Source organism: Aotus nancymaae, unplaced genomic scaffold (assembly GCF_030222135.1).
Source record: "Aotus nancymaae isolate 86718 unplaced genomic scaffold, 86718_ANA_hifiasm-v0.15.2.pri h1tg000006l, whole genome shotgun sequence".
Classification (NCBI taxonomy): domain Eukaryota; kingdom Metazoa; phylum Chordata; class Mammalia; order Primates; family Aotidae; genus Aotus; species Aotus nancymaae.
This window is the reverse complement of record NW_026988417.1, coordinates 19,545,898-19,564,109: the sequence shown is the minus strand read 5'-3', so window position 1 is coordinate 19,564,109 and position 18,212 is coordinate 19,545,898. Positions and strand designations below refer to the sequence as shown.

The 18,212-nt window shown below is 34.3% G+C and overlaps 1 protein-coding gene and 1 long non-coding RNA gene across 3 annotated transcripts in view; one reads left to right on the top strand and one right to left on the bottom strand.

Moving 5' to 3' along the window:
* Positions 1-17,464, top strand: part of LOC135269676 (uncharacterized) — a 40,557-nt gene extending 23,093 nt beyond the window's left edge. The window contains exons 2-3 of the long non-coding RNA XR_010337926.1: positions 8,724-8,831; positions 17,381-17,464. This is a non-coding gene — a long non-coding RNA (uncharacterized LOC135269676). The remainder of the gene's footprint in view (positions 1-8,723; positions 8,832-17,380) is intronic.
* The window catches only part of SLIT2 (slit guidance ligand 2), a 376,642-nt gene that overhangs the window by 297,409 nt on the left and 61,021 nt on the right, over positions 1-18,212 (bottom strand). The window lies entirely within an intron of this gene.

The following is an 18,212-nucleotide window of genomic DNA, read 5'->3' as shown; positions in this document are numbered from 1 at the left end:
AAATGGATATACAAGGGACTAAGAATATTCAAAACAATCATGAAAATGAAGACCAAGGTTGGAGGTCTCAGAATTTCTGACTTCATGTTTATGACAAAGCTACAGGAAACAAGACAATATGTTACTGCCGTAGGAATAGATGTGTATCAATGGAATAGAATTGAGAGTTCAGAAATAAACCTTTACATTTATGAGCAATTGATTTAACAAGAGTGCCAAAATAATTAAATCATGTAAGATAAATGTTTTCAATAAAGCGTGCTGGAATAACAATATACACATGCAGATTAATAAAGCTGAATTCCTACTTCCCAACATATATTTTTTAAATTACCTGAAAATGGATCATTTGCCTAAATGTAGGAGCTAAAACTATATATTTTTTAGCAGATATATAGGAGTAAATCTTTGTGACCTTGGATTAGGAAATGGTTTCTTAGAGATGACACTAAAAGTACAAATGACAAATAAAAATGAATTTCATCTAAATTACAAACACTTGTGCTACAATTATACATCAAAAAAGGGAAAATAGCACATAGAATGGGAAAAATATTAGTATATTAGATATTTCATACGGGACTATAGTCACAATACATGAAGTACTCTTGCAACTCAAAAATAAAAAGGCAAATAGCTCAATTGATAGCAATAGGTAAAAGATTTTCATAAGTATTTCTCCAAAGAAAATGAGCAAGTGGTCAATAAACACATGAAAAAAGCTCAATTTTATTAGTTATTAGGAAAATACAATTAAAAGCACAATGACATACCACTTCACACTCGGTAGGATGGCTAAAATAAAGAAAACAGACAGTAAGAAGTTTTGAAAAGGATTGTAAAATGGCACAGCTTTTTCTTCTTTTTTTTTTTTTTTTAAAATGGACTGGCAGTTCCTCAAAATGCTAAACATAGAGTTATTATGTGACCAAAAGCAATTCCACCTCTAGGTATGTACACAAGAGAATTGGAAACAATCTCAAATACACAAAAGTTCAACATGAGTGCTCGTAGCAGCATAATTCATGACAGCCAAACCCCAAATGCACATCAACTGGTGAATGGATAAACAAAGTAAGGTATATCCATGCAATGAAGTATTATTCTGCAGTAAAAAGGAGTAATTTACCAATATGTAAGTAAACCATGGAAGAACATTGAAAATATTCACTAAGTGAAAGAAGTCATTCACAAAAGGCCACATATTGTGCAATTTCCATGACATAAAGTATCCAGAATTGACAAATACATGGAGACAGAAAATGTTTGCCAAGAATAGTAGGAGTCAGGAGAGTAAAAAGCGACTGCTAATGGGCACTGAGATTCTTCTGTGAGATAATACAAATGTCTGAAAATGAGATGGGGTGATGGTTACACAGCTCTACAAATATAATAAAACCACCGAGTTACATACCCTAAAAGGCTGAATTTTATGGCATTTCAATTATACTTCAAGAAAGCTCTTATTTAAAAAAATCTAGTGGCAAAGATTGATGTAAGAAAATATTAGTGAGTGAGGAAACTCACTAGTAAAAATCTCTTAGTACAGTGACTGACATCACAGTATTAAAGAAATGTTAACCATAATTAGCTGTAATTAATTAATATTTGCAAACAAATGTATTTAATCAAAATAGATTTTGAAAATTATAATAATATAGACACAAAATTTATCTTAGGAAGAATGCAATATTCGTAAGGCCTGCTGCACTCATTCACACTTGAAGACTGGTAAGACTTCTTTTGTAAGTGAACATCACTTCATAGCAATAATTGGAAAATGTATTGGAAATGTATTTTTCTGATGTAATTTTCTTTTACCTCCAGATAGCATTAATATTTTCCTAGTGATATCATCATATTATTTCTCTGTTTTTTCCTATGTGAATTCATATAAATCTTTGTGAAATTTACTGAAAATCAAAAAGACATGCCTAATATCATAAAAGACTGCATAACTGAACATTGCTCCTAATACTTTTCGCAATATTGCAGAATAACTTTACAACAGAGTCATGTGTCCATCCTCAATAAAAAGCTGAGTTTTCTTAGATACGAAAATTTATCTACAGCAAGTTTATTTATTGGTTTGTTTTCTTACTTTCTTAGAGGCTTAAAGAGAGCTGCAGTTAAAGACCCAATTTTCATATAAGCATGGAAACCAGTTTTGGCTATACACTTAATGAATTTACTTATATATTAGGATGTCTCTTTCCTTATCAAGTAATGAAGCATGTAATCTGCAAGATTTTTCTCATTCCGTAATAACATGACCTGACACCTTAACTTCTAAATGATTTACTTTGTGGTAGGAACTAATACCATCCATGTTCCCCCCTTGTTGTCAGTTTTCTGGAAATAGGAAAAAAATATCCTTCCCAAATCAAATAAGCCCCAAAACCAAGTGTGAGAAATTAGAATTTGTGTGTATATGCTAACAAACATAAACGTCTATCTTCTGAGAGTATACAATTGTTATGCATATAACACTTTATGCTTTCCAAATACTTTAAAACTATTAATTTGTTTTTATTTGAAAACACGCTGTAAATCAGCAAGTTATAACTCAAACCTCTAGAATACCACTCAAATGAAAAATAACTAATTTTCCAAAATCCAAAACTGATGCTGTGTTATAGTGAGGAGTAATTAACAATAGTGCTAATCTAACACCAACCCCAACATATCGCCTAACACACTACTTTTGTTTCATGCTTTGCACCACTACATTTAAGATTTCATTAGCATTTGGAGGCTTTAAACCAACAGTAAGTTCTATGCAGGAAAGGAGTTTGGTGGAACCTTCTCATTTAAGCCGTGTTGCCTCCAGGAATATTGATTTATTCTAAACTAGTTGAAAAGAAAAATCTATATACCAGTTGATAAAGACAAAAGAACCACATAATAAATTGATCATTCAGCTAGATTTGTACAATTAATACTGCTAAATTTGTGGTAAGACAAATGTAAAACTAGAAAGTATGTAATACAGTGCTATAGTATAAGGTTTACATGAAAACACAATAGGAAAACAGAATAAAAATCTAAAGGAAAAGGGGAAAAAAGACGCAAAGAAGAAAATAAAAATGATAAAATTAGGATAGCCAAGGAATTTGACAGTCATGAAAAGAGCAAGCAGGTTAAGAAAAGTCTCATGAGATCAGAAGAGGGCCTCAGAAAACTAGCCCATAGTACTTCTCAGGATGGTTGAGATACAATGAAAAACAGTATCATCAACTGCTGAGGTTGGTTTTGACTCTAGCATATTATTCCTAAGCAAATTAATAGAACCTGTCTGATTATTTTCAGTGACACAAAAACATCAAACATCATGGATATGTACTGTCAAATCAGCTTAGACTGTTACCCAGAGAGGCATTTGCTCTGAAGGATTCAAAGCCTAACTTTGAGAGATGTTAGCAAAATCTATTTTCAATCCCAATATGCACTTAACTGGTATATTTAAATAGACTCTAGTCCCGTGATTGTACTAGTATGCTAGCAATGACTTCCAACACCAACTGTCAATCCTCACACAAATGCTATCTTCTTTGTGAAGACCCCTAAACAGTATACATTGATATTCTCTTATGTAATAAACACTCTCAACAAACACTCCCGGTGAAATAATTATCTTTATTGAATAAGAATGAGGTCTTTAGAATTATAAAAATTAAAATTGTTCTAACATGATTACAAATCATATATTTTAGTTATACATCTTTTTTTTTTTAAGACGGGGTTTCACCATGTTGGTCAGGCTGGTCTTGAACTCCCGACCCCAGGTGATCCACCCACCTCGGCCTCCAAAGTGCTTGGATTACAGGCATGAGCCACTACGCCTGGCCTATTTTAATTATACATCTTATTTTATCTGATTGTTTATTACAATATAATCCTCTTACTATAATAATTAAGTTATAATGTTTGTTTATGTTTCTCACCTTGATGGACTTTAAATTTCCTGGAGAAATAGTCCATGTCATTTCATCCATGTATTTCCTTCCCTAGTATCGTTCCTATCATAATGCCTGAGGCACAGTTAACACCCTATAATATTTAGTGAATGTCTGAATGGGTAAATATTCCCAGCCTTAACTACTTGCCTGAATGCTAAGCTATTTTCTACCTAGTGGACATTCTTTAGCTGAAAATATCTGTGACTCAACAGGTTCCAGTATTTTGTCCTATTCTCCAGCTTCCATAACCTGATTTAGTGACACTCCCATGAATTAATCAATATCTCTGTCATTCTTCTGCCTGTCTTTCTCTTCACTCACCACTTTCCATGCTCCCACATGCAGACACACAGACATGTACACACGTGTGAATGTACCACAGTTTATTTTTACATTGTCACTCCTGTTGAATTGTGAATTCTTTAATTCTAGACTCCTTATTTGACTCCATTTTTTAATCCACAATATATAGTAGAGTGCTTAGGACATAACTAAAACCTAATAACATTTTAAAATATTTTTCTTAAAGTTCCACATATACAAACTCCATTTTCAAATATAATTTTTTTTTTTCAAATTGTAATCCTCTTATTCTATTTATTGTGGCAAAATTGGTGATTAGAGCTAGATAAACACTAAAAATTGGAAAATCTAAAAACACAAAATGGAGTAGTACATTAACTAACATTTTTGAACCTTATAGCAAATTTAAGGAGTTTGGTGGTTTTCCACCTTTTAGATTCAAAAACTGTTTAATATTAAAATATCAAAATAGATTTCTCACCTTCATGGAGAGAATTTTATTCTACTTGCAATAAAGGAGAAATCATCTAAGAATTTATAGTACTATGTGTTCAAATTCGAGCATTAGCAAAATATTCCTATGTGTCATTCATCAAATTACTTCACTTGTCTGAATAACTTCTTATCTACAAAAGAAGTTATTGAACTCAGCGGTATTCAAAGTTTATTTACAATTCAAATTCATATTTTCTTTAAAAATCATTCAAAGAACTGAAATGGACATTCTAACTTGACCAACAACCTTCTTCTTCTCCCCAGAAACTTGTAGAGTAGTTCTAAGAAACTCTTAGTTTCCTTTGAACACACTTTGATGACCATTGCATTCTAAGGAGTCCGATTGACTCTCCCATTGCATAACTTATTTATGTAGAATATGCTCTAAAAGCCAAAGGCATGATGTTCCATAAAGTCATTGGCATTGTTCATAAAATTAGTGTGTAGCCAATAGAGCAAAATTCAAAGGTCCAAATTTGGAAACAACATTTAGATTTTCAACATGTATGAAATAGACACACAGGTTCTGCTTTGACAGAAATCAGAGTGCCATCATTCAAAGGAGATGGATGAAGATAATTAATGGAATGGGCAGTGATGGCAAGTGCTTCATGGCTCCAGATAATTTTAAAGTTTTCATGCATCATAAGTACGAAATATATCTGGCATATGGGTTACTTAATTTGAGTTATAAAAGTTTAAAAAATTTTATCACTTCACATAATAAGAAATAATGTTTTCTGTTCTTCAGTGAAATGAAATAAAATTATAATTTTAAAGCTCTTTAGCAAGTCTTTGCCTATAAGCAATTTACCCACTAATTACAAATCATGCTTACCAATTATTAAAAGAAGGAAGAAAAACAATTACTCAATGTCATTTCCAGTCTTGCAGGTACTAAATAAAAGCAACAAAGCTGCAATTATTCATTTTTCTAAAATAACTTTTTCAGAATTTTTGTTTATTTATTTTTAGGATTTACCCCATCCTAGCAATTGATATTATGTGAACAAACTCATTTACACTGGATTATGAGGTTTCATTTTATAACTGAACTAAATTAGCTTCGTGGAAAGTAAACAAGCAGTTGGAGGGGAAAGGTATCATTCTCAATTAGCCAGACCTCTGCTGGCCCATGTTTAATGTCATAATACAACAAAATATTCTGGCAAATGTTGCTGTTAGGAACTGGCTTCATTAGAAAAGTCAGGAAAAAAGCTGTAGCTCTGCATGTCCTCAGCATATACTTGATAATTAAAGCCATATGCCTCAATCTGGAAAGAATATGAGTAATAGGATGGGAAACAAAGAAACAAGCTTAGAAACCTGCTGTTTGGGATGCTTTAATGTATAACTATATCAAAAAATGTGTTTCACCCTTTTAAGATGAAATTTAAATTTTACAAAAATAATTATCTTATTTCCTAAAAAAGTCCTTGCTAAGATAAACATAATATTCTATGCTTCTAAGAATTAGAGAGCTAACGTTATTTAATGAGCAGATTAAACTCTGTGGTTTGTGGAAAATAAAAGGAAAAGAAGACACATTCTAAGAAACAATTATCAAATTTTCTAACTGGAGCCAGAACTCATTCAGGTACTTGAAAAAAAAAAAAAAAAAAGGTTTCAGAATTCTTTTAACATGTCAAACAAATAAGGGCAAATTAATAGAATAAAACCTGAGTAGATAATTCCAAGAAGACTCAGAGTAAGAGTCACTTAGAGTTCATTAAGTAAGTCTTACCAAAAGAGGTTAGTCTTAAGCCAGGCTTTGAAAGACAAAGCAGAAGTGGAATAGCTGAAAAACCAAGGAAAAAAATGCAAGCACATGCAACAAGAACCAGAAAAAATAAAAGCTCAAAGTTGGAAATAAGCAAAATGGGTAGCCATGCTTTCTGGGGTATAGAATCCATAAGGGATTTGGTACAATTAAGAAAATTTAGGGTCTGTGGAAGGATTCAGAAGAATTAAATGCCCTTCGAAACATCAATTTAATAATATAAGTCTCACTGAGTTATTATACATTCTTGGGTAAAAAGAGACATGTTTTTAAGGGAAGAAAAATGACAAAGAAACAAGACACACTAGATTCTGAGAAAAGGTATATGACAATCAAAATTCGTCTGAAATACATAGAATATAGCTATCTAATGATTTTACTTGCAGACAGAATCATCCTTAAAATAGAATTATCCTTAGAACTGTAAATGTCAGAATATTCAGTTCAATTTCTATGCTATTTATACTCCAGCATCTTCCAAAACAGATTTTTGAAGGGCACAGAGAGAGTAAAATCATAAAAGAGCATTAAAATAGTAAATCAGGGTGAACAAGAGTATACTAGAAACACTTAACTAAGAAAAGCCACTGCCATTTAACACAAAACTGAGCACTAAATTTTTGGCAGCCAGAGGAAGGGCTAAATAAAGTATATTTCTTTCATCACTGTATTCCACCACGAAGCAAATATTTATCAGTCACATTTCATATATAAAATTATGGTCAACTATAAAAAAAAGAAACAATAGCTCATCAAGAGATTTTTTTCCCCCTAGTTTTGAACTCTGAGAGGTATTTGTTGTTTTGAGATTTATATGAAAGATATCAAACAGTATGATGAAGGAATGGTGTCCTTTCTAGCAAAAACAAAATTCAAAAGTTCTAGATACGGCTTTTTCTGAAAACAAACTTTGAGAAGTTAGGGCAAAATATTTGATCATACTTATATCAAAGCAGTGCTTTAAAATAAGTAAATGCATTAGGTATGCTCTCTTTTGGTAATCTGTTGTAAAAATTTTTAAGAATGTAAGAATAAATGGTGTTGTAGGTATTTTCTAGGGCATTTGTTAAAGTTCTACGTATTTTCCAGGGCATTTATTAAACCCAGGGTTTTTCTCCTTTCATTCTTTTTTTAATTAGATTTATATTACATATATATATTTTTTTTTCCATAGATGTTTAAGGGTAAGTACCATTTTAGCTGAATGCCCATATTGTATATGTAATATTCTAGTCTTTTCTTCCTCCACTTCCTTTGCAGAAAAACTCAGGGAAAAATAAGATCAGATTTAAACTGATACCCATGTGTATTTGCCTTAATGATAAAATTTCTTATAAAATCTTTTGAATCTGACTCATTCAATTTATATAAATTGATTTCAATTCAATTTAAAGCTATCGCCATTAATTTTAAATATGCATGTGTGCACATATAAGCATTTATTCTGATAATTGTTTACAATCTTTTAAATGTTAATGTGCTTATCCAAAGAGAGAATCCACTCTTTTCAATGACAGTTAACTGCAAAGATTGGTTTACTTTTGCCTGGAAAGCAAGATATCAGAATTTTGATATGAATAAATACTCTGCATATTGAAAGTTACAATACATTTTTTAGCTGAAATTGTTTACAAAAGGAACTGAAATTTTTATTATCTTTGCCTAGATGAGAGATTCCTGCCTAACCTCCCAAGTCTTTCACTCTCACAGAGGGAGCAGTACTTTTAAACATGACCAGTTTTAGTCCCTTTATCTGCAAAATGGAGATAATAAAAGCACTTACATGACAGGGTTGTTATGAGGATCTAATGACATATTGCTACTAAAGTACTTGGCAAACTCTGAAGCATTTTTAAAATGGTACTTACTCAACTAATCCACTGATGTAGAAGACTCCTTTTACAAACAGTGTCCCTAAGAGCTGGTGGTTAGAAGGTGAAACTGTATTGACAAGGACTAATAAAGAGCCCAGAGTGTTCAATACCATTAGTCTCTGTAGTCCTGAAATTCATCATTGAAACCTATAAAGAAGCCCTGTGCTAAACACTACAGGGAATTAAAATGGGGCATAGACATTGACTTTCTTTTCCTAGAGCTTATTTTGGGGCATAAGACACAAAGTATAATGATTAAAGGGAATAATGCATGATCACTCTTATAGTATTGCTATTGTATAAATACTACAGGATTTCACTTCAGAAGAGATTCATGGAAGTGAGACATAAACACAGCCTGTGAAAAAATGGCTGGATTGAAGATGCAAAAGGAAAAAACCCAAAATTATGAAAAACCTGGTAAGCACAGACGAGCCTGCATTCACAAAGGGCCTAAATTATGTGTTAAAGGAAAATAAATGGCCGGGCGCGGTGGTTCACACCTGTAATCTCAGCACTTTGGGAGGCCGAGATGGGCAGACCACAAGGTCAAGAGATTGAGACGATCCTGGCCAAGATGGTGAAACCCCATCTCTACTAAAAAATACAAAAATCAGCTGGGCATGGTGGCACGTGCCTGTAGTCCCAGCTACTTGGGAGGCTGAGGTAGGAGCATTGCTTGAACCCGGGAGGCAGATGTTGCAGTGAGCTAAGCTCATGCCACTGCACTCCAGCCTGGTGCCTGGCGACAGAGCAAGACTCTATCTCAGAAAAAAAAAAAAAAGGAAAATAAATTTGGGGGCCTCAAGACAACCATTTGTCTCTTATCTACCTATGACCTCAATGACCCCTCCCTACTTCGAGTTGCCCCGCTTCTGCTTCAAGTTGTCCTGCCTTTCTGGACTGAACCAATGTTCATCTTACATGTGTTGATTGATGTCTCATGCCTCCCTAAAATGTCTAAAACCAAGCTGTGGTCTGACCACCTTGGGCACATGTCATCATGATCTCCTGAGGCTGTGTCACAGGTACATGTCATTAACTTTGGCAAAATAAACTTCTTAAACTGAGCCCTGTCTCAGATTTGGAGGTTCACATATGAAAGAGAGGTTCTGGTGATAGAGGAAAGCAGGAAATACAAGCTGAGAATCTGGCTGGCCTGCATTGAGGAGGATGCTACAAGTCCAACTATGTTTATAACTATCTTAGCTCAAGCACTGGCTTTCAACTAGTGTTAGTGCCTAGAATCACCTGGAGGATTTGTTAAAACAGGACCTACAGGACCCTTTCACCTTCCAGATTCTTATTTAACAGATCTGGTCTGGGCCAGAGAATTTGCATTTCTAACAATTCCCAGATGATATTCACACTATGGGTCCCAAAGCCACACTTGAGAACCACTGTCCCTTCAGAAGGCTCAAGCCATGGATAAAGTTTACACAGGAGTTTAGGAATCAGATTTGAACAAGATGAATCTGGCAGATAATTTGTAGGGAGAGAGAATGCAAAATAAAAGTCACTAACAGAAAAATCTGGGTATGACATAACGGTCTAACATACAGTGGCACTAACTAGAAACACAGAGGCATTTTCTCCCATGCACTTCCCTCTTTATCAATCTTCCTGCACAGTTCCAGTGCAGGGAACCAGTATTACACAGTATTTCTCCTGGATTCTCTCAGAAAGGCATCTCATTTCCGCAGCCTGACTGAGCTGTAGAGTCAGGAAGTGATCTCTGTGTGTTTGGGTCTCTTGGCCACTGGGTCAGAAGCTAGTCACTGGCATCCTACACACCAGCATGACCTTTATGGCTCCTTATTTACTTATATACTCCTATTTTACTTGAGACTAGAAGTAGTGTAGCCCCTGAAGACTTTCCTGCTAGTAGTGGAGCCAAGAGTTAGTGAGGGCTGGGCAAAGAGGAAACAAGAGAAGTGGCAAATGCGAAAGACAGTGTGGTAGAAAAATCCACAGAATTCTGGCAATTGACTATCCAATGAGTGACATGTAGCCTGGGCTTTTTCGGAGAAATTTGGGATCATTAATAGAAACAGGAAAAGCAAGAGGAGATATTGGTTTGGAGGAGAACTGCTAAATTTAGCTTATTTATTTATTTATTTATTTTGAGACAAGTGTCTTGCTCTGTTGCCCAGGCTAGAGTGCTTTGTCGCAATCTAGTCTCACTATAACCTCTGCCTCTCTCTCAAGTACCTGGATTACAGGCGCACACTACTACATCTGGCTAATTTTTAGTAGAGACAGGATTTCACCATGTTGGCCAGGCTGGTCTTGACCTCCTAGCTTTCTGCCTGCCTCAATCTCCCAAAGTGTTGGGATAACAGGCATGAGCCACTACACCCAACCTAAATTTAGCTTCTATGTGTTTGATGGAGTTGTCTCAAAAACAGAAGGATGAACCTTTCTAGCAAAGAGTTGGAGATAAAAGGCATAAAGCTGGAGAGACAGGCTGGAGTGGGCTACACAGATCTGTACATCATGTACACAAATGTAATAATTAACACTTAATCCCTTTGTGATATCACTGAAGGAGGAGGGGAGAGTGAAAGGAGCTTAAAATTGTCCAGGAAAATCCTTCCATTAAGCTACGAAACAGGGATGAGGAAAGGGAGCAGTGGAAATAAGGAAGAGGAAGTAGCTGAAGAGACTATCAGATTCAGTGACGAGAACATGACAAATGCATTTCTGGAACAGAATCTTAGTGAAGAGACAAGAAGAACAGTGAGTATGTGATAAGCAAACACAAGACAAGTTCAGTACAATTGTTTTCTCCATTTTACATCTTAGAAGGCTGGGACTCAGAAAAGTTGAATAACTTAGATAACACTGTGCAAATGGCAGTCCAGAGATTCAAACTCAAAGCTGAGTGATTCCACCATGACACCAAGGATACTCATTACTGTCTACTGAATGAATAGCTAAAGTCATGCAACTGAGAACTGATGTGCACTCTTAAGACCAAGAAGAAACTGAATGAGAATGTTGGAACTGGGAATATAGCAGTTGGTATAAAATAGTCACAATAACCAGGACACATACATAAACATACCAACCTATAGATTCTTCATGTGTATCTGTAGATTTTCCTCTAATATCAGCCTGACTTATAACAGTGATAAGAACTGTGTGTGACTACACAACAGACCAGTAAACTGACTATAGTGTACAGTAGCTACATCCCTGGAAACCAGGAATCCAGTGTGAAAAGGATCTTTGATCACTGGTAAGGATCAAGACAGCTCTAAGGACTCTCATAGACCTTGAAGATTTGCTAGGTAGTCATGCTTTTTCTTGCTGAGAGACAAGAAACATCTTTGTTAGAAAGAATGCATTTCAAACCAGGGCTATTCAAAGATACTCCCAGGAAGGTGTTTTCGTTTGGGGATGTTTTGTTTTTTGTTTTTTCGGTTTTTGGTTTTGTGTGTGTGTGTGCTGGCCCAAAGCCAGTCCAGCACTGCCTCTTTTGATTCTGAAATCAGAAGAGTCCTGAGAAAACAATAACTAACATGGAAATATATTTGCAAACCCATTTTGTTCATTCCTTTAACAATCTTCACTGAATGCTTATTAGGTACAATGTATTCTTCTAGAAAATGTGATCTTGACCCTTGTGGAATTCCATACTGGAATTAATTAAAAGCCACACAAATAAATATAATTCCAAACCTAGTTAAGCACTAAACAAGTGCTGTTATTGTTAAACTGCCATTTTTTTCCAAAGTAAAAATCAATACGATGCATCTATCATTTTCTAAATTTAATACTTTTCCTGCTTTTCATTTCAAATTTAGTTCTATAATAATTGTTAAAGGAAGACACCTGAAAAGCAATAGGTGACTTTATAGCCTAATAATCACATCTCATTTTACCACCTGTCTTTAAAAGCCTTTATAGTTTTAAATAACATTTGCAAGCACAATAATACTTTTGTACATTCATACAATGCACTGGGTAACAAATTTGAAAACACAGGAACTACTTAAGAGAAATATTTAGATTGTGTCTAATTTAAATAGATAGTCCACTGGGCAAGGACTGTGTCTAATTCTATGTTAGGTACAGCACATTGCAAAATGTTGGCACTCAATAAATGTAAAATAATAACAACAGTCTTTTCCCCTTTAAAGTATATAATTACATCTACCCCCTACTGTGAACCAAGCTTGGTGACAGATCTTTTGTTTATTAAATCCACAGCCCTGAAGGCATACAGTACTGCAGCTTCAATAGGAGCTGCAGTGAAGTCCTCTCTGCTTTAGGTAAAGCTTTAAATGTCTACAAGTCTCTAAGGAACATCTCAACTTAGTCCTCCACCATCTATATTACTTAACCATACGTAAGAAGCCTTAGTTCTAAGTCCCCAAAGTGCAATCCAAACACTAAGTGGAAATGTGTTCTCAAAGTTAGTTTGGAAATATGTCATGGAATAAAATTGCTCTTAGCTAATTTACCATTTCTCTCTCCTAAAGAAACATGTCAAGCTGCTGAGCAAAGCTCTGTAGGCTTTATCCAGGAAACATTCAATAGGTTCCCATGCTTGTGTTCAAAGTGAGCTATTATCCAAGTAGCCTGAACTGAGAAGGAAAAAAAAAATGACTCATGTACAGCTTTATTTGAGACATTTGCACTACAATGAACTAAGCAAAGCAACAGGTCAAGTTAAAAAATATTGCAAAAAGCAACAGCAGCCGAAGCCCCTTCAAGGGGAATTTTGGACTGGAAAGCACTTTTAATTCGTTTCATCATTATTTTCTTCTAGTTTCCCGTGTTTGTGTTTGAATGCTTGCACTTGAACATTAGTTTCACAATCACCTATTCTACTTTTGGTATTGATGAAGTTCAACATATGCTCAGCAATTCACTGCTGCTAAAATAAGAAATGCAAATTCAGCTAAGTGCGCTCCAAGTCTAATGTTAAGCTAGGCCTGAGTTTCTTTGTAGTTTTTGTAGAGTATTATCATTAGTAGAGAGGGGTTAATGGCAGAGGCCGATGATTGTTTAAAAATTCACATTACCAAAGTGGATTACATTGCATCTACTGAGGGGATCAACAATGTAAGCCTATACTAAGCCATTATTGCAGAAACAAAGCTTTCATTTTAAGCCTTTGGAAACAAGCATAAAATGGACAAAAGAAAAAATTCTTCTGATGTAAGAACAAGGCAAGCACTACATGCTTTTCATCCAAACTCAGTTTTAGAATCACGATGAATGTACAAAAAATGGACCCCAAATAGTGCATCATTAAATTAAAACATACCAGCATTTTGGAAAATGTTTCTTCTATAAGGCTAGAAATCCAACGGAAATCCTTTATTTAAAATTCCTTTTCCTCTGGTTGAGAATCAGTCACAACAAGAAGCTGTAGATTCTTTAGGATTCTCTCACTATTTGTTCTTTTATCCTCTAATGAGAACTTTTTTTAAATGATTTTGAAAAATGCATTCTTACAGCCGGGTCATGGTTTGGCCTTTGTAGTAGTAACTCATTACAAACTATTTTGGCATATGATAATTAAGTGCTAAACCACCAGTTACTGAAAGGAACAAGCCCTAGGCCTAGGCTAGAGGTACTTGACAAGGATTATTTATGCCTCATAACAAACTTAGAAGTACAGTACTGAAATCCCATTTTACAGACATAGAATCTGAGGTTCCGTCTTAGATAAGTCACTTTAGAGAATCTAATAAAAGAGCAATGATTCAAACTCAGATTTGACTGAAACTGCAGCTAATGCACCTCTAATTCTCACAGTGGCTTCTAATGACTAGAGAAGTTTCAGATAACTGAATGTATTTTAATAAGCTGCTTGTGGAATTTGCTATGCTATAGGGTCTTACTGTAATTATCACTTAAAGGTTGAATGCTTTAGTACCTTTAAATATATGAAATTGAAGTCTGTTTTATTTTTCTTTCCTTTCATTTTAACAAATAAGAGTTCAATGATGAAGCATTTTTTCTATTTAAATTAAATCTAAATATACTCTGTCATCATTAACATTGTGTGACAGACAGATACGTAGCACGTCATGAATTTAGTAGCACGTTAATAAACTCAAGGAGATATTACTCTCCTATTTATGTCATATATCCAGAAGTGAACCATCTGACACCTTAAACTCTTCAGAACATGGCTGTGAACTAGTAAGTAAACAAAACAATAATATTTTTTAAAAAAAGCTTTCAAACAGTCAAAATACTTCACAGATTTTTCCCCACTAAGCCTATGCATTTTACACATAGAATACTGCAGGCCTTACTTCTGGGTTTATTCATACTTATTTTAAACATAAATCTGCCAACTTACTTATTTGCTTTTCTTGCTCACAGTAAACCAAGAACAATGAACTGAAATAGAAAATGGGGAGAATCCCTAGAGATTAAAAAAAAAAAGCTCAAGCCTTGTCAGAAATATAATGCTGCTACCCAAATATACTCACAAAAATTAAAAATGCATAATATACCAACAGAAGCTAATGTGTAAATAAAGTAATTCATAGTAGCTTTTCTGGTATCATATTTCTCACATAAGAGTATATGATTAGATATAATACAAATATATAAAATACATTAATATATAAATATAAAAAAAGGCAATACTTTCACAGAGATTCCTGGGAATCAGTTAGAATGCTCTTTTTTTTTTCTATTTAGAAAGTAAGTTTTATTAGATGGAAGTGTTTTTAGTAGATGCTTTAAGTGAGACTTGTTAAACTAAAATAAAGATCAAATATACTGGGATCCAAGAAGTGTAATAGCATATGGTAGCCATTTTTATAGTGTAGTGCATCCAAATTGTCTCCTATGTCTTGGCTATAATTTTTGTACATACCTTCTGTGAAATAATGCCTTGTCTTGTCTCCTTTATTGAGGATGTATTTAAAAGTTAAGAATGGAGGGGTTTTGATTTTTGTGTAAAAGTTGATAAGTATGTAATAAAACCTTAATCTGGCTGAACAGTAAAAATTAAGTGCCACAGAACTGACGACACATTTATAACCTGAAGAAGTGTAAACTCCTTGTAGGTAAAAGACCTTTGAATAAATCTTTTTTCCTCCCACAAGACTTAGCAAGCAATAAACCTTAGAATAACTGAGTGAATAAATGCATAAAGTTCTTTATGTTTTGCCTAGCTCACATTTGTGGAAACTGGGGAGAGGCCAGAGGGAGGTGACTTTATCATGGGGTATTACTATCCCTGCCTGGCTCACTCTCTCTCCCAAGAAAATAAAACTGCAAAGTAAGCCGGAAAATCATGTATAGATAAAGGTACCTTGGATATAATGGCCTTCAAAGTATCATAAATATAAAATAAATGCATAGAATACACAATAAATGTATCATAGATTATGTATGTGTGTGTGTGTTAAAAGCCCATGGCTACAGACTTCTCGATATATTTCAATTAATGAGTGACTGATTTACTAAACATCTACTACATAATGTAAAGAGTTCCAGTAGAACTCTGTAATGCCTCTACTATAAGACATATACCAATGCTACCCTAAATAGAACAGTTTTAACAGCTTGAAATTTTAACCTTCTTATGCATTTTCTTTATTATAATTTTATTAATGAATAAATAAATCAGACAAAGTCAAGTGTTCTTTCCCTTCTCCCTTCATCAACCTCCACATTGAAGTGAGAAATATTTACAATCTGATACATATTCTTCCCCTTCTTTCTCTATGTTCATAAAGTATCTTCAAATTTAAAACCAAAATGGATTATAATAAGCACATCACAAGCCTACTTGCTTTTCTCTCACTTAAGATATCACAGATACCTATCTAGGTCAATGGTAACAACTCTAATTTATTTTTGAAATATCTACTTAATACTGTGTACTCTGAGTTCATCACAATTTGTTGAACTACTGTGTTGTTGATGAATATTCATGATTTTTTCCAGTCCAGTCCATGTTCTCACAAGCATGGTTAAAATCATTATGTCTTGAGGGAATAACTTCATGTATTGGCACTTTTGTCTTGAAATATTCTTTATTGAGAAATTCGAAGGATTTTTTTTCCCAAGCTTTTTGCCATTTCAAATAATAATACATACAGTGTTGAAGACAAGTTTTATATATTGGTACTTTTATTTCTCTAAAACAGATTACTAAAAATGTTGAACCTTGAGTATGATCACATTTTTATAATTTTTAATTTTACTAGGTAATATAGATTGCTTTCCAAAAAAAGTTAGCGTTCATATCCCTACGTAGAAATGTGCTTATTTTTCCTACACCTTTAACAACGCTAGGCATTATTAACATTTTTCCCTTTTGCTAATTTTATGCAGGAAAAAGGGTCTCCATTTGCTTTTATTATTTCCCTAATAAGTTTGGGCAGCTTTCCATGCATTTATTGGACATCTGCAGTTCTTTGTGAGTTACCTGTTAACACCATATTTTTTCAATTTCCCTTATATGGTTTGTCTTTCTAAATCAAGTCGTAAGACCTCTTTTCATATGAAAAACAAATATCTTTTAACATGTCCTATTTTTTTCCTCTTTTCATTAGTTCATGGGAATATGAATATATTGTGAGCCAAGAATATAGACAGCCAATACTGCTAGAATGTTTTAAAATAAATATTAATGACATTCAAGGAAAACTTGCAATATTAGCTTTCTAAAATACTAAGCTTGACAAGGACAGAGGTTTTGTTTTGTTCAGCCATGTGTCTCTGAAATCTAGAACACAGTCTTGTAATCCGGAACTCAGTAAATACCTACAGATACATTTATTCAATATATCAAACTGTTGAGTAAGTGTGTGTATTTGTATATGTATATGTGGAGATATATATATATATATATATATATGGCTGTCAAATATCTGTTTCCCAAGTGGGAAGGAAGGTTGTTTGTACTTTGCTACCATTTGGTGTTTCTAATCCTTATCAGATCTTAATATTATCTCATTTAATTAATTATTTATATTTCATAGATCAGAAAATTAAAACTCAAGAAAGTTGCCGAAGATACCACAGCCAAAAAATAGAGAGCTGGAATATAAGTCAGCTGTTTTTGATACCATAAACAGGTACTTTGCCCTGTGTCATCCTGTTCTATTACCATGTATTACTAATATGGGGTTGGCAGAAAAATGCTAATTACCTATTATACAACTTTGGTTGCTCCTGGACTAAGAAACAATTTAACTATGATATACAAGAATGGCATTCTATTTGCAGTCATAATAGATAAAAAATATTTACCTTTGTAACCTTAAAAATAGTTATAAGAACATGGACTTTAATACAGAGGTCCCCAACCCCTGGGCCTGGACCAGTGCTGATCCGTGGCTTTTTCGAAGCGGATTGCCCAGGAGGAGGTGAGCAGCAGGCAAGTGAGCACTGCTGCCTGAGCTCCACCTCCTGTTCAGATCAGCAGCTGCATAACATTCTCAAAGGAGGGCAAACCCTATTGCCAACTGTGCTTGTTGTGTGCTCCTTATGAGAATCTAGCGCAGAAGAGTTTCATCCCACAACCATCCCCCTCATTCCATAGAAAAACTGTCTTCCAAAAACCTGTCCCTGATGCCAAAAAGGTTGGGGATCACTGCTTTAACATGCACAAGCAGTAAAGTGGATATACTTAAAAAGAAAAAAAAATAGAAGGCAGAAAGTAATCAGAAAGCCACTCATGTGTTCTGGATGTTTGTTGCCTGCAAATCTCACATTGAAATGTGACCTCCAGTGTTGGAGGTGGGGCCTAGGGGGAGGTGACTGGATCACGGGGGTGGATCCCTCATGAATGGCTTAGCACCCTCCCCTTGG